The 23,442-nt window shown below is 33.1% G+C and overlaps 1 long non-coding RNA gene across 1 annotated transcript in view; it reads right to left on the bottom strand.

Moving 5' to 3' along the window:
• Window positions 1–445: 445 nt before the first annotated feature.
• The window catches only part of LOC135322097 (uncharacterized), a 37,326-nt gene continuing 14,329 nt past the window's right edge, over window positions 446–23,442 (bottom strand). Inside the window, exons 2-3 of the long non-coding RNA XR_010382408.1 lie at window positions 21,995–22,074; window positions 446–666 (exon numbers count right to left, since the gene is read on the bottom strand). This is a non-coding gene — a long non-coding RNA (uncharacterized LOC135322097). The remainder of the gene's footprint in view (window positions 667–21,994; window positions 22,075–23,442) is intronic.

Consider the following 23,442-nt stretch of genomic DNA (forward strand, 5'->3'; position numbering starts at 1 on the left):
GAAAAGCTAAAATTGTAAAGCTTCTATAAGAAAGCACAGAAGAATATTTTGGGGAGGTAAAGATTTCATAGAGGAAACACTAAAACAGAGGGGAAAATGTATAAAATTTGCTTATGAAAATTAAAACCTCTACTGAGCAAAAGTCACTGAGGAGAAAAAATGAAAAAGCAAAGAAACAGTCATAATAGTACAAGTAATTCTATCTTGCACATACAACTTTTGTAACAACAAAAAATGAGTTCCCATGTGTTTAATTCACAGTCATAAACAGAAGTTATTCATTTTCCAAACCTCTCCTATCAGATTTTCGCTCATTATACCAATTGTAGTATTCTTCTTGCTTCTTTTTAACTGAGGGATCAATACAAAAGCTCTCCAAATTAAAAATTAGTCAGACAAAACTTTCACATACATATTTTATTAAGAAAATTATTTTTAATTGTTTTACATCTTGGGACATAGTATTACATGTAGAGAGGAGAAGGGATTTGGATTTGGGAAGCATCTATTTGGAGAAAGCAAGGATATAGATCTTGGTTTGCTCAAGCAGAGACCATGCCACACCCTTGGAGAGCTTGCTAGGTGATCCCTGTTGTTGTGGCAAAGTGTAGACTGTGATCCCAAAAGTAACTGCTTTAGCGACAGAGCCAGGAAAATGCTTATAACCTAGAAAGAATCAAGGACATCCCCAAATTATAGTAAAGTCAATATTATAATTCAAATATCCTAAATATATCAGGCCAGCATTACTCTATGCAAAGTAGTGTTTATTCTCCTATGCTAAAATAAATTACACAAGCATTAGAAAACTACATTGGAATATTGTTTACATCTCTGTGGATAAATGGTTTATTTTTAATAAGGGACATGGAGGATTAGTGAAGACATATTGGCAATTTTGATAGACACAGCACACACGTGCATACACACACTTTCAAATAATTAAATGGCTCTGTGAGACAGCCTTTAACAGTATTAATCAGAACGCCAGGATAAATTTCTTCATATCCATCATTATTCCCTTTACAAACCTGGCACAATGGACCATAACCTTGAGTGTATGAATAAGATTAAAAATAAAAAGATGCAAAGGATTATTGCCATTGCAGGAAAGCTGACTGCACATCCCTTATGTTAAAAAAAAAAGTGCTTGCACATTTTCAGAGTATTAGCAAGGTGACTGAGGTTTTAAATTTTTTGTTCTTTACTGTATGTCAAGTATATGCTAATGGGAACACAAGGACAGACCATAACAACTATTTCAACTCAGCGTAAAAGCATTATAGTACAAAAATTACAGTCTAACCATGTACTTGGTTTTTCCTTGATACACTCTTTGTTTATTAAGCATGCGTATTTCCTTAGGAAAAGCCAGGAATAGGAGGGAATTCAACTGATCAATTTATACAGTGGATACGCAGAGGCCAAATATATGCCTTTAAGATAGAGCAAATACAAAGGTGTGCCTCTGTGAATAAAAGGATCGTTTGAATTGTTGAAATTTCTATCTTTACCTTTTGTTAGAAAATATGTGCATTAGCTAATGAATTAAATATATAATTTAAATTATCAGTAGTCCCATGATTATAAAAGAATATAATTCAGAGACTTAAGAGTGCAGGTAACTCTTTTATAAATTTAATAAAATACCTAAAAGAACAGTTAGTATTTTTGTCAATCATCCATAATATGAAATCATCAGACTTTAGTGGCAGAGCCAAGAAAGTGCTTATAACCTAGAAAAAATCAAGGACATCTCCAAATAGAGGATATATTCAAATCAGCCCTTCTCAATGGGGTTCTGTAAGAGATTTAAGCCCTTAAAACCCAAAAGCATCCATTGAATGTAATTGATTAATTTATCTCCTGGACATATAGAACTGTACTAACTCTGAACCATCCTTGGGACAGTTTAGAAAATAATCTTTAAAAGCATTTTTTAGTTAGATAAATAAGTTCTGGAGCTCTAATCTACTGCATGGTGACTATAATTAACAATATTCTATATTTCAATACTTTAAAGTTGCTAAGAGAGTTAATCTTTAATGTTCACACCATACACACACATAAAGAAGTTAATTATGTGAGATGGTGGATGTGTTAACACATATATAACTAACTTTATTGTGATAATCATTTCACAATATATATCTACACCAAGTCATTACCTTGTACACCCTAGGTTTACACAGTGTTATTTGTAATTTATATTTCAACAAATCTGGTGACAGCTTTAGTGGCCATGATGTTAGTGGTAGATAATGCTGGTAATGCTTGGGAGGTATCCTGCAGGATCCCAGGCACTCAGGCATGGCCTTGTCTAAGGAGAAGGGAGTCACATGCCAGATTTCAGATTCTGTCAAAGCACAAGGTTGATGATCTCCAACCTCAGAGGTTAGTGACTTGGGATGTAGTTGTTTGCAGCATCTTCCTTTCCACAAAGGAACTTCGCTGAGTGGAAGAGTGAATGGTACTTCCCTGTACGAATCCCATCTAATGACAGTTGGTTCCAGGTTCATGAAACATGCTCTGGGCTCTTGCTTCCTAGATCTTATCTCACAAAATAAGCTATTGAAAGATGCTTTCATATACTCTATGTTTGCATTTTCCAACTGATCCTTTTTACTATCAAGAATGATGCCATCTGGCTGGATTCCATGCTCTAGGCAATAGAATTCCCAACGGATATCCCCAATCTGGATCCCAGCTTGGCCAGTGTGAATGGAAAGACAGTCCCTCATACTGAGGTGGTAATCACTATTGAAATCATTACAGGGTTTAATTCTCCTTTCCTACTGAAATTCTCTTATCTAAGAAATTAAATCACTTTATATATATATCAAAATATCATCAAGACATATTTTTAACTTTTTTTATTTCAGGATACATTTGATTTCTTTTATTTTCAGGTATTAGAAATTGGATTGCTCACATGTCTGAATTACAAGTATGTAATTTGTACAAATACAAAATTAAATTTCTATAATAAAGGCAGCTTATTGTCATAGTTATTAGATTGTTCATAATATATTAGTTTGCTAGGGTATCACAAACTAGGTGGTTGAAACAAAAGAAATTCATCTTAAGCTATGTCTCATGTGATTACGAGGGCTGGGTGTCCAAACTCAAGTTCTCAGGAGTACTGGTTCCCTCTGAAGGTTCTGAGGGAAGAATCTGTCCCAGGGTTCTCTCATTGACTTGTAGATAGCTATCTTTATGTTAACTTGCTGTTCTTCCTGTTTACATGTGTTTAAACCAAACTTACATTTCTTGGATAAACCCCACTTATGCATGTGGTTTCACACACACACACACACACACACACACACACACACAACTTGATTTGCTGAAATTTTGTTAGAATTTTTCCAGTTATGTTCATGAGAAGGTCATGATTTAGCACGGAAAGTTTATTTATCTTCATCTGATTTTGAAACAAGGATGATGTTGATCCCTAAAATGAGTTGGGAAATTTTTCTTCTTCAATTATCTGGAAAAGTTTCTGTAAGATTGGAATTATTTCTCATTTAAATGTTGGTAAAGTTCTCCAGTAAAACCACTTCATCCTGGATTTTAGTAATTTGTATCCTTCATAGAATTTATCCATTTTACCTAAATTGTTGTTTATTGTCATAGGTCATTCATAATAGATTTTTACTATTCATTCAAAATTTACAGAGATTATTGCGAGGTTATCTATATCATATCTAACATTAGTAATTTTTACCTCTTTTTTTCCTGCTCTTTTTGGCTAAATGTATATCATTTTTTGTAGTCTTCTCAAGGAACAAGATTTTAGTTCATTGTTTTTTCCTATTTTCTCTTTTGTATTTTATTGATTATTTCTGATAATTATTATTCCCTTAATTACACTTACTTGTGTTTATTTTGCTCTTCTTTTTCTACTTTTTTAAAAAGGAAGCTGAGGTAAAACTGCTTGAGACCTTTCTTCTATTTTTCAGGGGTTTTTTTTATGTCTAACATTTATATCACCTTTATTTTTGAAAGAGATTTTTTGTTTTTATTAATATGATTTGAGGTCAATAGCTATTTTGTTTTTAAGTAATTTTAAAATGCTGCTCCACTCTATTTTGGCCTGCATTTCTTATAACATAAAGTATGATGCCAATCTAATTTGTTCCCCTGCGTGTAATATGTTTATTTCTATTTGCTGCTTTATAAATATTCTCTTTATCATTGATTTTAAGGAACCTGATTAAGATTTGCCTTCTAATTTTATTCATGTGTCTAATGTTTGGGAATGGTCAAGTATCTTGAATCTGTGAATTTCTGTTTTTCATTAACTTCAGAAAATATGTGAGTGTTATTTTTAAAAATATTTTCCTGTACCACCCCTTTCCTGGGCTCTGTTTATATTAGGCTGCTTAAAGTTGTCCCACAACTCACAACAGTGTTCATTTTTTATTTCACTATGTTTTGTCTCTGTTTTTGATTTCAGAAAATGCCTATTACTATATCTTAAAGTTTCTATCTTTTTCTTCTACAATTTCTACTCTGCTGTTAATCCCACTCAGTGAATTTTTCATCTGTGATATTATATTTCTCATCTTTAGAAGATTTTCAGGCCATATATACATATTTTTACATATGTCTAGTATGCTCAATCCTTCCTTTGGCATTTTGAACATACGAAATACATTAATAATCTTTTTATGTCTTTATTTCCTCATTCTATTATCTTTGTCATTTCTCAGTTTGTTTTTAATGATTGGTATTTTATTAACTATGAATTTGTGTTTTTCTGATTCTTTGCATGTGTAATAACTTTTTATTGCATGCCATTCACAATTCACGTTGTGAATTTCACTTTGTTCTGGGGCAGGGTTTAAGTTGTAATTGAAAAAAAGTTGATCCATCTGAGTCTTGCTTTTAAGTTTTGTTGGATGGAACCAAAGCAGTTGTTCATGTAGGGCTAGTTTTGCACCACTTCTAAGGAAAATCTGTCCTGAATAGTCTTGAATTATTAGGTTTTTCCGTATGGCTGGTTGAAGCAGAAACTATTTCTGGGTTTTGTGAGACCCAGGAATCATTCCCTCTGCTTATTTCATGAGGTTCATTTCCCAGGCTCAGTTTTGTTGCATAAGTGCAGTGATTATTAGTGGCTGAATACTCCAGATTTCCATGCCTGGATCTCTCTCTTTCGCTCTCCCCACCACACCCACACACACCCTTTTTCCCTCTCTCTCTCTCTCATTTCCTTCCTTCTGTCCTTCCCTCCAAATGGCAGTCTGTTCTTCAATACTCCAACTTGCAAACTCTAAAATTCTTGTCCTTCCAAGATTCTCAACTCCATCTCTTCAACTCAGAGAGATCACCATGTTTCCCCTCCCTCCCTGGAACTACAAAACTTTTCCTGGCGTTTTCATAGGGTTTGTCTCATTCATTTCCCCTCTCAGGAATCATAGCACTGGCTACTTGATGTGAGATATCTGAATACTATTTTAAAATATATTTTGACCATTTTTAAAATTACTTCAGAAAGTTAAATCTAGTCTATGTTACTCTTATCTTGACCAGAATCAAACGTTGCTGAATTTCTTTAGATATTCCTTAAAAAAGATATATTTTCACTTCCTGAACAACTTTTATTTTGAGGGAGAGAGATGATTCGGCTTTTATTTACTTATTTATTTTTAATGGAGGTACTGGGGATTGAACCCAGGGCCTTGTGCATGCTAAGCATGCACTCTACCACTGAGCTATACCCTCCACCCAAGCAACTTTTAAGTGTACAGCCATACATTAATCTAAGAGAAAACTCTTTGTATTTATCTGTGCCTAGCAGCAATTCTGTCATATATTAACAATGTAATTTTTTGTAGATTTTAATAAACAGTGATTTTTAAAGGAAAGCAAGTATCATATAAATCAAGGGAAGCTGTAATTTTGTTATATACTAGAATGTGCTCACTATTAGGGATAATCACTTCTACAGTGGCAGAGATGCCTATATATTTTTATTGCCAACACAAAACACTTATATCAGTTTTTATTTGTAGTTGCAGCATTTATGAGATTCAAAAAATATATACAGGAAAAAATTAGTCTTCATTTTACAAATGAAACTATAAGAAAAAAATGTATGAACAATATTTCAACTGATACTTCCAATAGGCTTTATAATTTTATTAACAAATACACAGTTACCAACATGCCTGCATTTCTATCTTTTTTTTAATTAGAGGGAAAGATTAAATATTTTGCAAGGAAATATGCTTAAAAAGTTGGAAAAGGCATAAGATCCTTCTACCATCTGAAGGATGAGGATTAGTTTTCTTCAGAATAATGTAAGATATGAAAAACAGAACTAGAAATCTTACAATATTGAAAAAAAACTTTTTCAGCTGAAGAAGGATAATTATCAGAGAAAATCTAATGAAGTAATTAATTTTATTCCATTAAGCAATGACAGTGTTAGAGAAGAATGTATAAGAGAGTGAAAGTTCTCAAATGAGTGTCAAATAATGTCAGCTGAGTGTCAGTTTTGTGTCAAATATGTGTCAACTATATAATAAGCTCTAGTCAAGCAGATTTTCATTACCAGTTGATGAAAGCATCTTGCTTGAAAAATGAAGCTTTACTGCCAGAATTTGTAATGTCCATAAGGAAGTAAAAAGTCTAAGAGGAAACATTATTTTTAATATTTGAAATACTAGAATATGTTTCAGAAACATTTAAAAAATATTTTTTCAGCAATATTTCTGTGCAGAGAAGAACCACCATTTGAATTGATCAGAAACAGAAAAAGTAGTATCAGGTGTTTTGGCATTCCATTGCCCTCTTCATGTACAACATTTAGTATCCACAAATCTCATTGAAAAACTTCACAAGTCAAGGAATGTTATCTATGATACTGATATCTTTAAGAACAATCCTTTGAATGATTGAGAATTTCATAATTAGTGCAGAAGACTTTAACAGGTTTTCCTATACAAAGGAATAAAATTGCTAACTCAAGTATAATTTTAAAAATATTATATTCACTATTAAGTTTTGTTATAATAATTTTATTCTACCAACAGTAATTAAATATCCAAAGGTAGTTTAAATTGAAATGTTAAAAATAATTTAACATTTTCAGATACATGCAAAAAATTTAACCAGGTCTTCTGAATATTCAAGGAAAATGAGGAATCAGTCATATTAAGATGAAGAAAATGTCTATGGTTTTTCATAGACATGTTGTTTAAAAACAATATTAATTTTCAAGAAATTTCCAGTTTCCAGTTCTACTGCATATATAAAGGGATATACTTACACATACTGATTTAGAACTGTGTTGTTCTTATTTGGATGCTATTAAAATTATGATTAGTTGATTTTAAGTTTTCTGTAACTTTTTGGTATAAAGCCATGGTATAGAATGTTTTGACACTCTTTATAGAAGGAGCTGGAATAAAATGTGACTTTGAGATGAAAGCAAATTTAATCTAATTGCAAAATGTTTTATACTTAAGACTAAGAAGATTTTTGAGATTTATTTGGACAGGAAATACTAAATTTGCAAAGACATATACATTGTGACAATATCGTTCAGTCTCATGAATTTTCAAAATATTTCTCATTTTTGTTATTTCTGCATATTTAAACATTTGTGGTATAATGATAAAATATTAATGTTTTGAAAATTGTGTATTGACTCTTCTATGCGTTTTTGTGGTGTTTACTTTTTCTCCATCTTTCTCTGATACTCTCGCCAGAGTTCTCCATAAAAACTATTTTTAGCCTTTCACCCACCACTTCCGTAAAAACGATCTATAGCTTTTCATCCACTCATTCTCCATTCCTTATCACTTATCAAACAATATGGTCCCCAGGGTCTTTTTTAACTACTAGAGGCTGCATGTGTTTCTCAGGGTAGTGTGGGGTTTCAAAACAGAGGATAGGTTTTCTGTGCTACTTCATCATTTTACCAGTGTACTTCATAACATCAAGAATTATTTTGTCACTGAACTTATAAATAAGATCCATGTCATCTGCACAAATAGTGTACTTCATGTTCCTTCTCCAACTTGATTTCGCAGGTATTTGTTTAGTATGTTATTGTGACTTAAATTAAGCTTATACTCTTCTTTTTCTTATTACATACAAATAAATCTGATATTTTATTACTTTTCCCAAGCAGCTATTTTCTAATGTCCACCCATACTTCTGCTTTAAAATTTTCTTGCACTTCCTGTACAAAATGCCTTTTTAAAATAAACTATTTCACTTATAAGTTGATCTAAGCAGCTGACTGCTTTATTATGTTTATCAGGATAATCATTTCTGAGAATTTAGGCATGATTGTGCTATAAATTGTTTTTCTTTTTCTCCCCTTTATATCATGACAAAATCTTCCTTTTTTAAAAAACGAAGTGAATGGGAAGATATTATTAGCAATGAATTTTAATATTATAATAGTAAAAGTCACATTAAAATTTTTTTTTTTTATCAAAAAGGCTAACTGCGTTCATTATAGTTAGGAAGCCGGGACTATGATTACTCTCATTTTGCTATCAGAACATTGCTATCTTCTTCTCAAATTGATACCTTTATGAAGGATTTTTTTATCTGAAAGCCTCTGAAGAAATAAAGTGGGGACCTCACCAGTTATATGTCTGCTTTCATGCTACCTGACATTTAATTTTATTGGCAGTAGATTTCTATCGGAAACTTTATTTTGTTATACCATGAAAACTGTTAGAGACATAGCGAGGAGAAGAAGCAAAATTCCTTTCATGCTGTCTGTTCATACTGCTGTAACAAAATACCACAAACTGGGTTAGGTCATAAAAATCAGAAGGTTATTTTTCACGGTCCTAGAGGCTGAAAGTCTTAAGACAGGTGTACCAGTATGGTCGAGTAAGGGCACTCTTCTGAGTTGCCGACTTCTCATTGCGTTTTCACGGGGCAAAGAGGATAGGGATCTGCATAGGGTCCCATTCATGAGGGCCGCCCAAAGGCTCCACCTACTAGTATCATGATATTGGGCATAATGATTTCAACATATGGATTTAGAGGGAACACATTCAGACCATAGCAGTTCCCATCAATTTCTAACAATCTAAGTCCACTTTTACTTATTAAAATGATATGACAGTTATTAAAAAAATGACTGAAGCCAGTCAGCAACTAGTGCCAGCTCTGAGGGGTGGTGGGACTGTGTGAGCTAATCTTGTGCTACATGGTTCTCTGTTCACTCTGGGTTCTTTGAAATCAAAGCCCAATTTAAAAACTGCTAACATCTTTAAGTTTTGTTACACTATTCTTCCTCTTCACTGGTCTTGTCTTTTTAGGGTATAAAATGTTTAAATACATAAATTGATAGTACTTACTTTCATCCTATATCCTAAAGTACTTTGAAAATAAAATCAGGGAAAAAATGTAAAGCTTTGTGTCATTGGTGATTTTAGTCCCTGAGTAGATGTGGAAAGAAACGTATTGATGAAATATAGCATGTGTGTAAAATGCCCTGGCCAGTTCAGGATCTCTGAGGTAAAAAGGCTACATATGCAGAAAGCATGAATAGAAATCTACAGACTTTCTTCTTGATATCACTCTTTCAACTCATGATTCTGTCCATATACATAATTGGTGGATAACCTTCTGGAGAGTTATTTATCAATATTCATTGATTCAGTAATCTACTTTATGTATCTCTGTGTTCCATGAGTATTTCAACTCATATGCAAGAGTGAATCATGGGTAACTAGTTATTAATATACATGCTGAAAACATATGCAGTACCAGACCTCTCCATTTCCTTAAATTGCATTCAGTCATCATTTCATTATAATAGTAATATCAGTCATTTGTAATTAATTCTCATAAATGATATTATTATCCCATTTATATAGATAAACTGAGGCACAGAAAGATTTCATAATTTACTCGGCATTACATAGCTCTGGTAAGAATGTTAACCCTGCTTATGTGGCTAAATTATTTGCTGTAAATTGTTACACTATTCTGCCTTCTATCTTCTTTAATCAATTTTTAAAAAACAATAGGAACCTTATTAAGATTAGCTAGATATTATGAATGGGACCCTAGCCAAAGGTATGCTTTGTCCTTACTCTAGACATTGCAACAGTATTGGACAATATTTTTCATCCTCTGTGCCTTAAGAATCTTTCTCAAGAAGAAGCTACAATCTTCTCTTTTCTTCCCCGTAAGTTCTTTAAAAAGTAAAAATAGCACTATGCTTCTTAGAATAATAAGAATATCTAATTTGAGTAAAATAGTTATCATGTTATTTAATATAGTTTGTAATTATTTTTGTATTGTTGTATTTAGAATTTTCTTTAGAAGAATAATTGCATTGGGTACAAGTTACATAGTGTATTGTTTTATATAAAATTTAATTCACTGATTAAGATTAAAGCAAAAAAATGAAAGAAATGTTACTATATTTATTACCTGCATGGAATCTTTATGATTGTCATTCTATGTTATTATTATTGTTTTGATAAGAACTCACAAAAATGTATTAAGATATTCAATAGACATTACAGTAAGTAGTAGAGACAGAGGCATAACACATCACATGTATTGAGAACCCTCTCTGTGTGATACAGAAGCCAATTTCATCTATATTCTTTAAAGAAGAAAAAGGCTTATTTCTCCTTCTATTGGCAACAGTCCTTCTTAGCATGTTTTAAAAGAATTTTTGATGATGCATCATTGTTAAGCATAATTATTTTGGCCTTATCTAAATCATAGTCATTCATTGAGACATTATTTAACATTCTAGGGGTTATTATACACCTAAAAAAATATATCTTTCAAAAGAAGATCAGCAAGTTTAGTGTTAAACAATTGAGAAATGTTATTTAATCATTTTTTCATTACTGTGGCTTAACTTGACTAATATTAGCACAAAAAACTACCAATGCAAGATTGATTAGAACTAAAAATGGAAAACACCCTAATATGATCATAAGCTTTCTGTAATGTTAAGTCCAGTCACAAATGGAACTTAGTTCTCATGGTAATCACTCTCTTGACAGTGAAGTCATTTGGATTCATCTCTACTTTTGAAGAAACTCAAAGTTATGATTGCAACCTTTTATTCCACAACTTGTCCCCCTTTGACAAAGAACCTCTTTCCTCTCAATAATGCTCATCACCACATCACAGTGCTAAATAAACAAAACAGAAATGGACAAGATGTGAATGTATGAATGATTTATGAAGTATGGAAAATTTGAAACTGCCTGCTCATACCAAGGTAGAATCCTTCCAAATAAAATTTGTACACAATAACCTCCATGAATATGTGCATTTATAAGATACACACACACACCCACGTATGCACACACACTCGTGGCGATGTCCATAAAGTAATACACAATTGTCTGTTGTTTGCATTGATGTTGAAGTTGTCATAACAGCTGTCTATTAAATGAAAAACAGGTATTAATAAACAAGACCTGATGCTTAAGGGGGCATTTTACAGTATCAGTCCTGTGTGAACTATAGGAACTTTATTTTTAATTGCATGAACTGTCGCTGGGAACTAGAATCAATTTTTAAAGTGACTTTAATTTGAAATCATGTACAAAAACCTTGTTATAACAAAACAGTACTATGCAGAGGCAGCAGAGTCATTTTTAAAAATATACTGTAATAAAAAGTGCTCAAAGGAGAAAGTTTGAAATACAGGGATTTTTAAATCAATGTCATACCGTATAACTAAGCAGCATTTTATCTTAAGCATAAATCTCCAGAAAGGGCAAATAATTTAAAGTGCAGGTCACAAAGCTTACAGTATACGAGGCAAAGAAAGACAAATTGTAGGAACATTGTCTATAATATCACGTTATGTGGCATGCTTAAATATTCATATGAATACCCGTCTCTTCAGCATTCCCTTCTCTGCTTCACTGGAGGTAGAGGTCAATCCTTGTCTTCAGAGAGTTCCACTGAATCCCCTCATAGCTATCTTTGTGTCCCCATCTCCAGAGCCACTTTGGTAAATGCAAGATGATAAAATTGATAACCCAGATCTCTACATGCCTCTCGAAACCAATAATCTTCCCTTAAAACCTTCATATAGAACTACTTGCCTATTTAAAGTCACACTATCTTACTGGTGGAAATCACTTTAATAAACAGAAAAGAAATATTCAAAGAAGAGTTGCTTTAATATATGTTCTGCTAAAATAATTTTAAGTAAAACTTACTTAAAACTTTGCTGTCCTCTCCTGATAATTAGGCCCCCACAGTCCTAAGTTTGCCTATGTTATTCTGGATGCTTAATGTATAACACCCAACTACTCTCTAAGGTCTACCCTCCTGAGGCAGTGCTCTCCAAATACGATTATTGACATCTCTTTTATCAAACTTTCCATCTCATGGTCAATGCTAGTCATAAAGGGAAAAAAAACCTCATGTCACTATATATTGGCATTTGTTTGCATAAGTATGTCATTTAAGCCAAATATTTGTGGTTCAATTTCAGACACTTAGGAGAGGCAGCGCCTGACATTATTTTGAGTTTTAAGAGCTTTCACAGCGTATTGTGGAAATCTACTCCAGTTATACAAAAGGTCAATCCTTTGTGAAACACAGATATGTTTGCTGGAGTGCCTTGGAGTATTAGCTGATGTGTAGAGAAGGAAATACTTCACAGAAAACAGTGAATGGTATGCTATTTATATTTTGGTTATAAAATTATTTAATGTGTGATCATGAAGCTTGATTATATGTGCCCTTATCTATTCCTAAAATTAAGAATTATATTTAAAATATATATATTAGAATGAATATTGTTAGCAAGTCCAAGTTTGCACTGCTTACCTCAGGACAAGCCAATAAATCGAGACACAAGGTGTGTGTACAAGAAATAGCGATTTTATTCAGAAAGGTGGAAGACTGAGAACATGGTAGACTAGGGTCCCAAAGAACCATCTTACCTGAGTGAGAATTCAGGCTTCTTTTATATTAAAAAGGGAGGGAGTGTGGCTGGTTGTTGCAACTTGTGGAAAAGCATTATACCTTTAAAGGGAGGCAGAGCCTAGATAATGGGCTATCATGTATATTTCATGCTATAGGCAACATTGTTTTACAAAGGTGCAGAGCCAACATGGCTAAGCACAGTCAACAGAGCACAGGGTTACAGCTAAAGGAACAGATCCAATATGGAGACAGGTTTGTTCTTCTTTGTTACAGTGTTACTGTTGAAATCAGTAAGATATGATGTTTTAACAGTTTACGTAGGAAGAGTAAAATATGACTGAAAATACTCTATCCTGAGTTACTGGTAGAATTCTCAAAGATACAGAAGGAGGAAGAGTTATTCTGGGAAGAAATATTTTAAAAGAGTGAATTATAAATGATTTGATGCACACAGATTTGGAAGATTTACACATTGGAGCATTCAAACAACGAAATTCTCCAGCTCACTAAGATAAACCCCTCCATTATAATTCTCACATCCAAGGTTTGCGTTTAAGGGTCCCTCTGGCACTCTTCTTTTAAAATCATAATGGCTGATTATTTAGGTCATCTTCAGTTATATCTGAGGACATACGGGCTAAAAGAAGAAGTGTCTGACTCTTCAAATTCCTCGGTCATTCAGTTTTAGGGCTAGTCTTCTAAAGCTTTAATCCAGCAAATCAAAAACTCAGCCAGTTATTTTGACTTCCCTTTATGTCCAACCACACTGGTCTTTCTGCTTACTGTGCACACCAGACACTGCTACTGAAAGCCTTTTCTACTCCCTCTAGCTAGAATGATCTTCTCTACCTTATCCTATTCCTGTATCTTTATGATTCTACTCCATTAAATCCTCTACTCTTGATTTGAATGTCTTCCTCATGCATTTCCATGCTTAGAATAGTGCCTAAGAAATAATGGAAATCCATGAAAGTACTTATTGAATGAATGAAAAAGAGAATTACTAGTAATAGAGAGATAGGAGTAAAATAATTACCCATGTAACTATCCAAATAACAAGATTACCATGTATTACATCCTAATTTATATTGATTTTACCACATTTGGCACAATGCATATCTACTAATATCTTCCTCCCTCTTAGCCTTTTTGCAGTAAAATGTCCACAGAGCAAATGTTCCTGCCAGTGCAAAGTTTTTGCCATTATTGGCAATGCCTGTCCTGTTACAACCTGAGCTTTTGTATATGTGTTTTAATTTTCCCCAGATTTAACTGAACTGTGAGTACCAATGAGATTATAATAATACTGAAAAAAAGAAAAAAAGATTACAAAGCAACTATTACACTTTACTCACTATGCAAATAGAAATTAAAAATAGTCTTATCCAAAATCTCATGATGGCAGTATAGATAGATAAAGATTTTTTTAAGGGAGGAATATGGTCATTATGTCTTTTAAAAAATCAGTCTGATAGTAGAGCTTGAATTTTTGTGAAGTCCAGAAAATAGAAAATCCTAGAGAAGTTATGAATTAAAACAAGATTAATGGAATGAATGAAAAAAAAAACATAGGTATTTAAGAAATATGACTAATGGAAAGTGAAAAGAAGAGAAGAGAATAGTATTATTGAACTTTAATAATGACAGGAGAAATAGCTATAAAATATAGATAGAAGGAAAATGGTGATTAGGTTGTTTAGTTATATTTGTATTATGTTAATTTTTTTGTATTAATAATGCTCTAAACTGAAAATGTAGGTCAGACACCCAATAGTGAGGTCTGGGCTGAAGCTGTAGATTCGAAAACATCAGTGTTGAAGCGGGAAATGTAAGTGTGGAGGGCCACGAAAATTTTTGCAGTAATTGAAAAGTGAATAGGAAAGAGGAAAGTAGAGACCTTAAACATGTACTGATTTTTAAGATGTTTGATGAGACTGAGAGACAAAGGAAGATAAATGAAAGTAGAAATTACATTTAATGGAAGAGGGTATGGTGAATGAACTTGTATTGATTTTCAGATATTATATTTTATGCCTCAGATGTTTTATACATTTTATTTTAAGTGAAAATATATGTATTTTATTACTAACTGCCTAATTTATCAATTACTCATTTTAAATTTTTATGCTTTTATGCTGTTACCTCAGTGCATAAAGATTTATGATCACATTGTCTTTCTTATTTCTTGCCAATTCCCAAATTAATAAGACTCTTTTTATTATTTGAAAATGTTTATTAAGATCATACTATGTCAGATATTAGCATTAAACTTTCAGTTTCTTCTTTATTTCACTTACATTATTTCCTCATTTCATCAGCACCTTGTGTACACATGTTAACTGTTTCATCTCTGCTTTAGACTTCTGCTTTGTAGCCATTATTCATCCATCATGTTAAGTTCATGAGAAGACTTAGCTAAAATTGCTTTTCTTATTTTATTGGATGTTAATCAAACTCACTCCAACAAGGCACCCCATATGGATTCCAGTTAGCTTTGTACAGAGGGGAAATTATTACTGTAGATTGTACCGTAATTACAATAATCCCTTTCACAAATTTATGTTGTTGGTTACTGCAAGGGAAAGGTTAGGTATGAAAATATAATTGACATACATATGTGTGTGTGTGTGTGTGTGTATATATATAGTAACAAATTCACCACCTACTTGCAGAAACTGTTAAACTTAATAAAAAATATATTTTGAAGTCTAATCAATAGCACTCTTCGTATAAGAATCATATTATAGTTTTACTTTAGAAGGAGTGATGCAGTCTGTCTCATTTTGGATGTTTTGCAGATAGGATGTAAAATATATCACCTTTTTCTAATGATTAGGGTTGAATCATCTGAAAAGCATTAAAACAGCAAATCAGTAAAACTGGAAGAAATGGCTACCTTATACTGTAATAATAATATTCTTATTTTATTATGCTATTAGTTATATTCTTGTTGATGTAACCTTGGAAAACTTACTTCACACCAGTCTGAAAACACTGGATTGAAATTATTATGCATATAGAATATCCCTTTTGATAATATGGAGTTTCCATATTTCATATATTCTACTTGGCTGTAATATTTTGCCTTCCTATTTTTCTATCTTAGCTTACCATAAGGGTTTCTTTATGATTTATTGATTAAAATAGTATTATCTTGAAGTTACCTTTTTACCTGATTTTAAATTATGACTCAGTCATTAACAATTATCTAAATTTAACCCCATGATTGTTATTTATTATTTCTATAAATATTTGTAAAATTTCAGCAGTTTTTTATGTACATTTTATAGCTAGAGATCCTGTATCATTTTAGCTGACCACATTTGGCCAGCTTTATACAAATGCAGTATTATGTGGTGATGACCATATATTCACAAATAGAATAGCAGGTCTGCCAAGTCATGAAAAACAATTGTATAAGAATGTTTTTTGTACAGAATGACAATATATTAACTTAGGTCATAAGTTCAAGCACCTATTGTAAATTAAATGCCAGTACTAATTGTTCAATTTATGTAGTTATTCCTGATGTAATCAATGAATAGATGACTAAATCAAACTGTACTCATAAGAAATTAGCAAAGTATGATTAAGCATTTAGCTGCCCCAAATATAAAAATTATTGTGGAGCTATTAATTCAGTGACTAAACATGTTTAATATTTGTTCAAGAAAAGTAAAATGCCCCAATAAAATTTTATTTTCTATAATGATTTATTTTTAAAAAATGTTTAATATCCAATTAATTTCAAAATCATTTTGGTGACTGATTTGCTGCTCCCTAGTGCATGTTCTTAGTCTTTCATCTGGATATTCCAATACAAATTAAGCAATATTAATACACCACTTTGTTATGTTTTGGGAGTTGGGATACAGCAATAAATTGAATTAATTGATTTTGAAGCCTGAAGTTTAGCTAAACATCATTTTCAAATGAGGAAAACTTAGATTAAGTCATGTGAAATGACTGGCCTGACTAGGGAATTAGTTGAATAGGATAAAAATTGTCTCTTCAAAGGCTCAGAAGTTTATACCAGATATAGTTCTTAACCTGGAATGCAAAATTTTTATAGGAACTCACAATATTGTACAAAAATATTTAAAGGATATATAGAGGATTGAAACTTACCCAGTGGATCTAAAGATGTCAACATGCAGAATTTTACAGTATCTTTCGAGTAGAATAATTCCCATTTCATCTTCAAAACAGATGTTAGGATGGGTGATTTATCTCAGGACATGGGCTCCAGGAAGACTGGCTAGGACTTCGGGTTGTATGAGTACAAAAGCTGCAGGGAAAGACCTATTGCTTCTGCTGAAAGGACTGAAACCTGAAGCATGACTACTCCCTAACTGGTGGGCAGGGCGCTGAGGCTGTCTCTGCCACCCTACCAAGCGGGGGCAACGATGGGGTGTCTTCTAGGGTCCTTACTGTTAATAGGGGTTAATGGATTTGAGATGGATGACAGTAGAGGATTTTAAAACTCAGAAGACCTAAATCTGATGTGCTTTATTGGGCTAAATAGTGAGCTTACTCACTGATTGTGTTCTCTCTTAACACCCTCTAGGGAGTGGCAGATATGAGTTAAATTAATTCATTCCTCAGGATCAGTGATGATCATACACTAACATACACGGGACGAATCCCAGCATAGCCTATTATAAAAACAAGTTTCAAGCCTCCACCCGGGAAGTTATAACTGAGATGTTTTGTGTGGAGCCCAAGGATTTGTATTTAAAATATTCACACACACATCCCATGTGTGAGTCTGATATAAGTGATCTGTGGACCTATATTTGAGGAACAATTCTGCAAATATTAAAAAAAAATGTGGTTGTTGTCCTGCTAATATGTGTCTTGGTTTGGAATTGAGTCACAGTCTGCTGACATTTAAATTTTAAAATCCACAAAGTTCCTGGAGGAAATAATTTGTTGTTTCACAGATTTATTTTCATCTGGTGGAATAGCTACAAGGAGGATATTTGTAAGCCACATAGGGAAAAAATTCACTTCTAAGTTAGATTGCCATAGAGCCACCACTGCTTAAGGATGTCGGAGAAATTATAAAATATGTAGTTCAATATAGAAAACTTTGTGGAGAGATATCATACTTTATAAAAGTATATAAGCTTTCAGAAGCTATTTGAATGTTCATTACATTACTGTACATTACATTAGCTCATCTTTAACAGTTTGCATATGTTCATTTATTTCTGTGGAAATATCAATCATTTTGACTTAAATGGTCAAAATTTTGGATTGAATGTCAGCATGTAGACTATATATTTACCTGTAAAGATAAAAAGTTATATTTTGGATATCCCAAAAGATCATGAAAAGTAGACCTTTTTTGAAAGGAAACTCCAGGTGAAAAAAGAACTATGATTTTTCCAAGAGTAAGAAGCAATGAAAGATACTTTTATCAATTGTGACCAAATCAGAATGCCTCAACAGAAGAGAAGAGGAAATGAATGAAGACTTAAAGCCCTGGTAGATTATATTGTTAGATAAAGTCACAAGGGAAAAAGAAATAAATATTATTTTCATGAAAACCAAGATATATATTAGATGAAAGGGGCAGTTAAAGTATAAATACATGGTATGAGTACAGGCAGGTTGAGAATTGAGAATGGGGTATTAGAACAGGCTTGTGAGCTTGAAGAGAGCAGTTTTTATGAACTCAAAGTGTGAAACTCAGAATATAGGAGTATGGAAAGGGATGAGTTGGTAACTGGTAGGTAGAAACTACTCTTTAAAAAGAAGTTTGTAATTTTGAGAATAGCATTTGGGACATTTATTACTTCAAATAAACAACAAAGGGAGAATGCTTGGAACATTAGATCCAGAAATGTCCCCAAACTGAACAGAAAAAAAAGACTTTTCTTTTATAGAGAAGTGTAAGCAGAGATAGCAGGCACTTTGTGGTGGAGTGGGGCAAGCAGGTGGAGGTGAGCCGATGGCATGATAGGGCTATTTAACAGGAATATATTCCCTTCTGCAGTCAGTCATTTCTTAGAATGAGCCTTCAAAGGAGGATGTTTTGCTTCTTTGTGCTTGCTTAAGCTGAGGAGTGAGCCTGTAAGGGGAGACTTGCTACAGTGTAATCAAGTCAAGTCAGTGGGTCCATAATGGGTAAATGTGAACACTTGGTCATTACATACCCACTGTGTAGATAGATAGATAGATAGATAGATAGATAGATAGATAGATAGATAGATAGATAGATAGATTGATTGATAGATACGTACGTATGTACATACATACACAGACAGACAGACAAAAAAATAGAACACAGATTGAGCTAACAGCATCCAGATGGCAGTAAACTTAGGTCGGTTTGATTGCAGGTAACTGAAAAAATGAATTTTTATGATTCTGCCTAAGACTCTTACCCTTTCTGTGCCTCAGGTGCCTCAGTGGTATAAGGCATAAAGTTAGATGCTCTCCAGGCCTACCTAGATCCAATACTCTGATTCTCTGAATTAATTCTGTGACCAAATTATGAAGAACATCATAGAATTAAGACAGCTACATTCAGGAACGTGAATGTGGAAGCCTTGGAAAGGAGACAGAGGCGGGCTCTTCATGGTGTTGGTTGTTGTCAGCATCATTGCTGCAGGTGCAGTCACTTTGCTCTGAAATAAGATGTTTTTCTCTTTTTTTGCTCTCCAGAATAGAAATCAAAGTTTTAGCATTTTTTCCTCAAAGGTGGAGGGAAAAATGCCAGAAGAAGATAAAATGAAAACCAAACCAAATAGCTTAACCTGTTAACATGCTAGAATAAAATGAATAGAACTGTAGAAATCTAAGTTATTTTTTTACCCATTCTGCAGAGAAATAATTTTTGCCACAGCTGTCACTGGCAAATACCGTATATGCTAAATGTTGTATTTCACTTTTCCTGTGAGAAATTATGTAAAAAAGAACCATGATTATCTTAGTAATTGAAATCTGATTACATGAAGGTAAGTAAGTAAACATTTATTCTATCATATTTAAGAAGGAATTAGTGAATAAAATGAATAAAATTGTTTTGGAGCTGTTATGAGAATGTATGTCTTATTAATTTTGCCAAATATCCTTTTTCATACTGCATAATCTGACTTCTTCCAAGTGCATTGGTATTCTAATTAGCTGTGTTGGATGGTTAGGACAACTCTGTGAAGAGTGCTACAGGGCAAGGTTCAGGGCAGACTCATGCCAAGAATAATGGTCTTTTAACATTTTCTTGAAGAATCAAATGTATGCAAGTAGCATATACAAGAAAATTTCCAAACATTATTTTGAAGCTTTTATGATTTTTGTTTCTCTCGTTTGATGAAGTAAACAGCAAAGACATGCAAAGACATGCATTTTGCTTTCTGTCTTACTGGTGATACATGATGAAGCACATGCTAGTCCCCCTCCAGCCCTTTGGCCATTATTTCCAGGGTATTTGATCACCATCCAGCTTTGCATATAGCTTACTGCTTGCTTCTCAGAAAGCTCAGAATGACTTTCATCACAGTGGGTGCAAGGAGGTTGCTTATAATCTGTTTAGCAAGAAAAGCTGTGCGGATGCCTCATTCCCTCTACTCTTAGGGTCAGGTGTTATCCTGAGTGGTGATCTGTCTTGGTTATGAGGGCCTGAGGGGGAGAACAGCAGTGACAGTCTGTTCTATTTTGTGCTCCGAGTGCAAGCAGCAGGGTGCTCTGCATATGGTACTTTTAAAGATTTAATGATTAGAATTTAGGTTCAGTCTGAGGGAAAGATTGATTGATTTTAGCATATTGGTGAACCCTCGCCTCAGGCTAGGGATAAAAACCTTACTTCCCAAGTCTGACGTTATTACTTTTCATTTGTTTTTATTGATTAGCTGTCAGTGATAAGATCTTGCCTCTCAAAACGAGACAGGTGCTGGAGGCCATTTTTCCTTTTTTAGAAGTGTTTGTAGAGACAGCTTACAGAAAATAGAAAGAAAGAAGGCGAAAATGAAAACAAATACTCATGTCATTTTGGTAATTGTAGTTAGACATAAAATATTGAGATATTAGAGTTTTACTGACTCAGAAAGGTAAATTTAAGGATAAAATAATGAAACATACTTTTCACAGGTAACCCAAACACTTTTATCTTATTTAAATATATATGTGTGTGTATATATATGTGTGTATATACATGTGTGTATATGAACATACACACATATATATATGTGAGAGAAAGAGAGAGAAGAGAAATATATTATTAAATGTATAACCTTGGAAAACCCTTCCTATTATCTCTACTCCATAGCTTGACTTCCCTAAAGAAGGAGCAGGGAATATTTGAAACTTTTGTTAGCAGATCATTTTTAACCAACTTCTCTACTAATAATCATGAGAAAAGTCAAATAATAGCAATGTCCAGAAAAGGAAAACAGGAATTATTTTTTATATTAATTACCATACAAGTAAAAATAAATACATAAATCAAGAAAAGCATATATATATATATAACTGAAAATAATCATACAGTATAAGAAATGGGAAAGGTAAAGGATTTTTATTATATTAATGTATTGTTGAAAAAGCACATGAATACAAAATGAAAAACACTTCCAAAAAGTGCACTCTACAAGATTCAAAGAATGCTCTGCACAAACAGTGATGTCATTGAAGTAATGGAAGTTCTGTTTCTTTGTATTTACAGTCACTGTTATTGTTGCTTCTGTTCAGATATCAAAATGGAATATGGAGCACCACAGGGCTTGGAGATTTGACTTGTACCCTAAGCAAGCTCAAATGATTCTGCACTCAAATATTATGCACTAACTCTCCTCGGGAACTCATGTGGCAGAGCTGTGTTATCTTTAGGGCTCACTATATTGTTGGGAGTTCTCCAAATATCTGCATGGAATTCAATTTTTACCAAAGTATAAGTAACATACATGCACTAATTAGAAGCTCAGTTATGTATGTTCAATCAGTAATACCTACAGCTGTTTTCTTGACCAACAAATTGTTTTTTTCAGGAAGAACATTTAATCAGTGATATTAATAAGATCACCAATACAAAAATGAGTTTTTAAAAAATAAAACAGGTTAACATTGAGTTGATTTTATCATTACTTACACATTTTTCATAGACAATGCATCCTCTTCTTTTCCACAGCCTGGACAAACCACTCTAACTGCTCCACTGCTGGTCTGCCACTGGAGAGAATGATTAGTAAGTACTTCAAATAAAGCATGACATCATATTTGAGTTTCAAAACATTTAAATGATGTTGATATTAAATTAATTAGAACTATCTAAGTTGTGTTTGGCAGAAATTCAATTCAACTTGCTATAAGAAGGAATTTATTATTAATGTACTGCTGTAACTACAGAATTGAAATGAAACTTTTAACAAGAGAGTTCCAGGTAACTCAGGCTCTAGAACAAGGAATTGAGTTATTTCTGCTACATTTCTTTCTCTTTCACTTTTATATGGTGTGGGAGAACCCGTAGGATCTTACTGTTACTAAATCAAACTTGGGTCCACTCGCTCTTGTACAGTAAATCTAATCTACTGACACTGGGTTGTGGTGAAGAAACGTGCAACATTTACTGCAGGCACCAAGCAAGGAGTCTGGGCAACTAATGCTCAAAAGACCGAACTCGCTGATGGGTTTCAGGGAAAAGTTTTTAGAGACAAGATAAAGGAAGGGAGTCCTAGGGTATGTGATCAGCTAGTGCACAATTCTCTGATTGGTTGATGGTGAGAAAAAGGGTGATGTTACAGGGGTTAATTATCAATCTTCAGGTTCCAGCCAGTCTGGAGACTATGTGTTCTTGGCCATCATGAAGTTAACAACTTCTGTCTGGTGGGAGTTTTAGTATCTAAAGCAACTCAGGAGTATGCATCAGACATTTATCAATGTTCTTCAGGGAAGAAGTAAAGATTGTGAGACTGCTTTATGGCTGATGTACTGTTTAAATCGTTGCTGGTTCTCCTAGCCCAATTGTTGTTTTTTGTTACTATATCTTCACATTCTTTCAGTCATTAATTCTTGAGTCAGCCTTTTGTGACTCCGGGGAGATTACCGCTTTTTTACAAACAAGAGGCAGGCAAAAGACATGAAGTGGGGTTCTGTCTCGGGAAGGCATTATAGGGTCTTGCTTGATTACATTATTTAGAATTGACATTCTCTGTTGTAACTTTGCTGTCTTAATATAAATGCTGTCTTTGGGATTACATTCGTAACTTCTGACCAAGAAATGAATGGGAATAATTTCTTATTACTTCCAGTTAGAAACACCTATGAAAGTAATCTGATTGGTCTGGCTTACTTTGAGTATGCATTTCCTAACTATGAGTAGATTAAAATAATGTAATTGAAGTTTTTTCAATATTTATTTTAAAATTATAATACATTATAATTTATGCATATATGTGTTTCCCAGTTACCATGGAACTCTTTAGAATGTTTGAGGATAACAGTGTAACAATTATTTTAAGTAGTAGGTTCACAAAAGTCAAGGAGAACTCTAAGAACAATTGGAATATTATGTGATAACTAGTAATAAAATGTAAGAGT

The sequence above is a fragment of the Camelus dromedarius genome, chromosome 1 (assembly GCF_036321535.1).
Source record: "Camelus dromedarius isolate mCamDro1 chromosome 1, mCamDro1.pat, whole genome shotgun sequence".
Lineage (NCBI taxonomy): Eukaryota > Metazoa > Chordata > Mammalia > Artiodactyla > Camelidae > Camelus > Camelus dromedarius.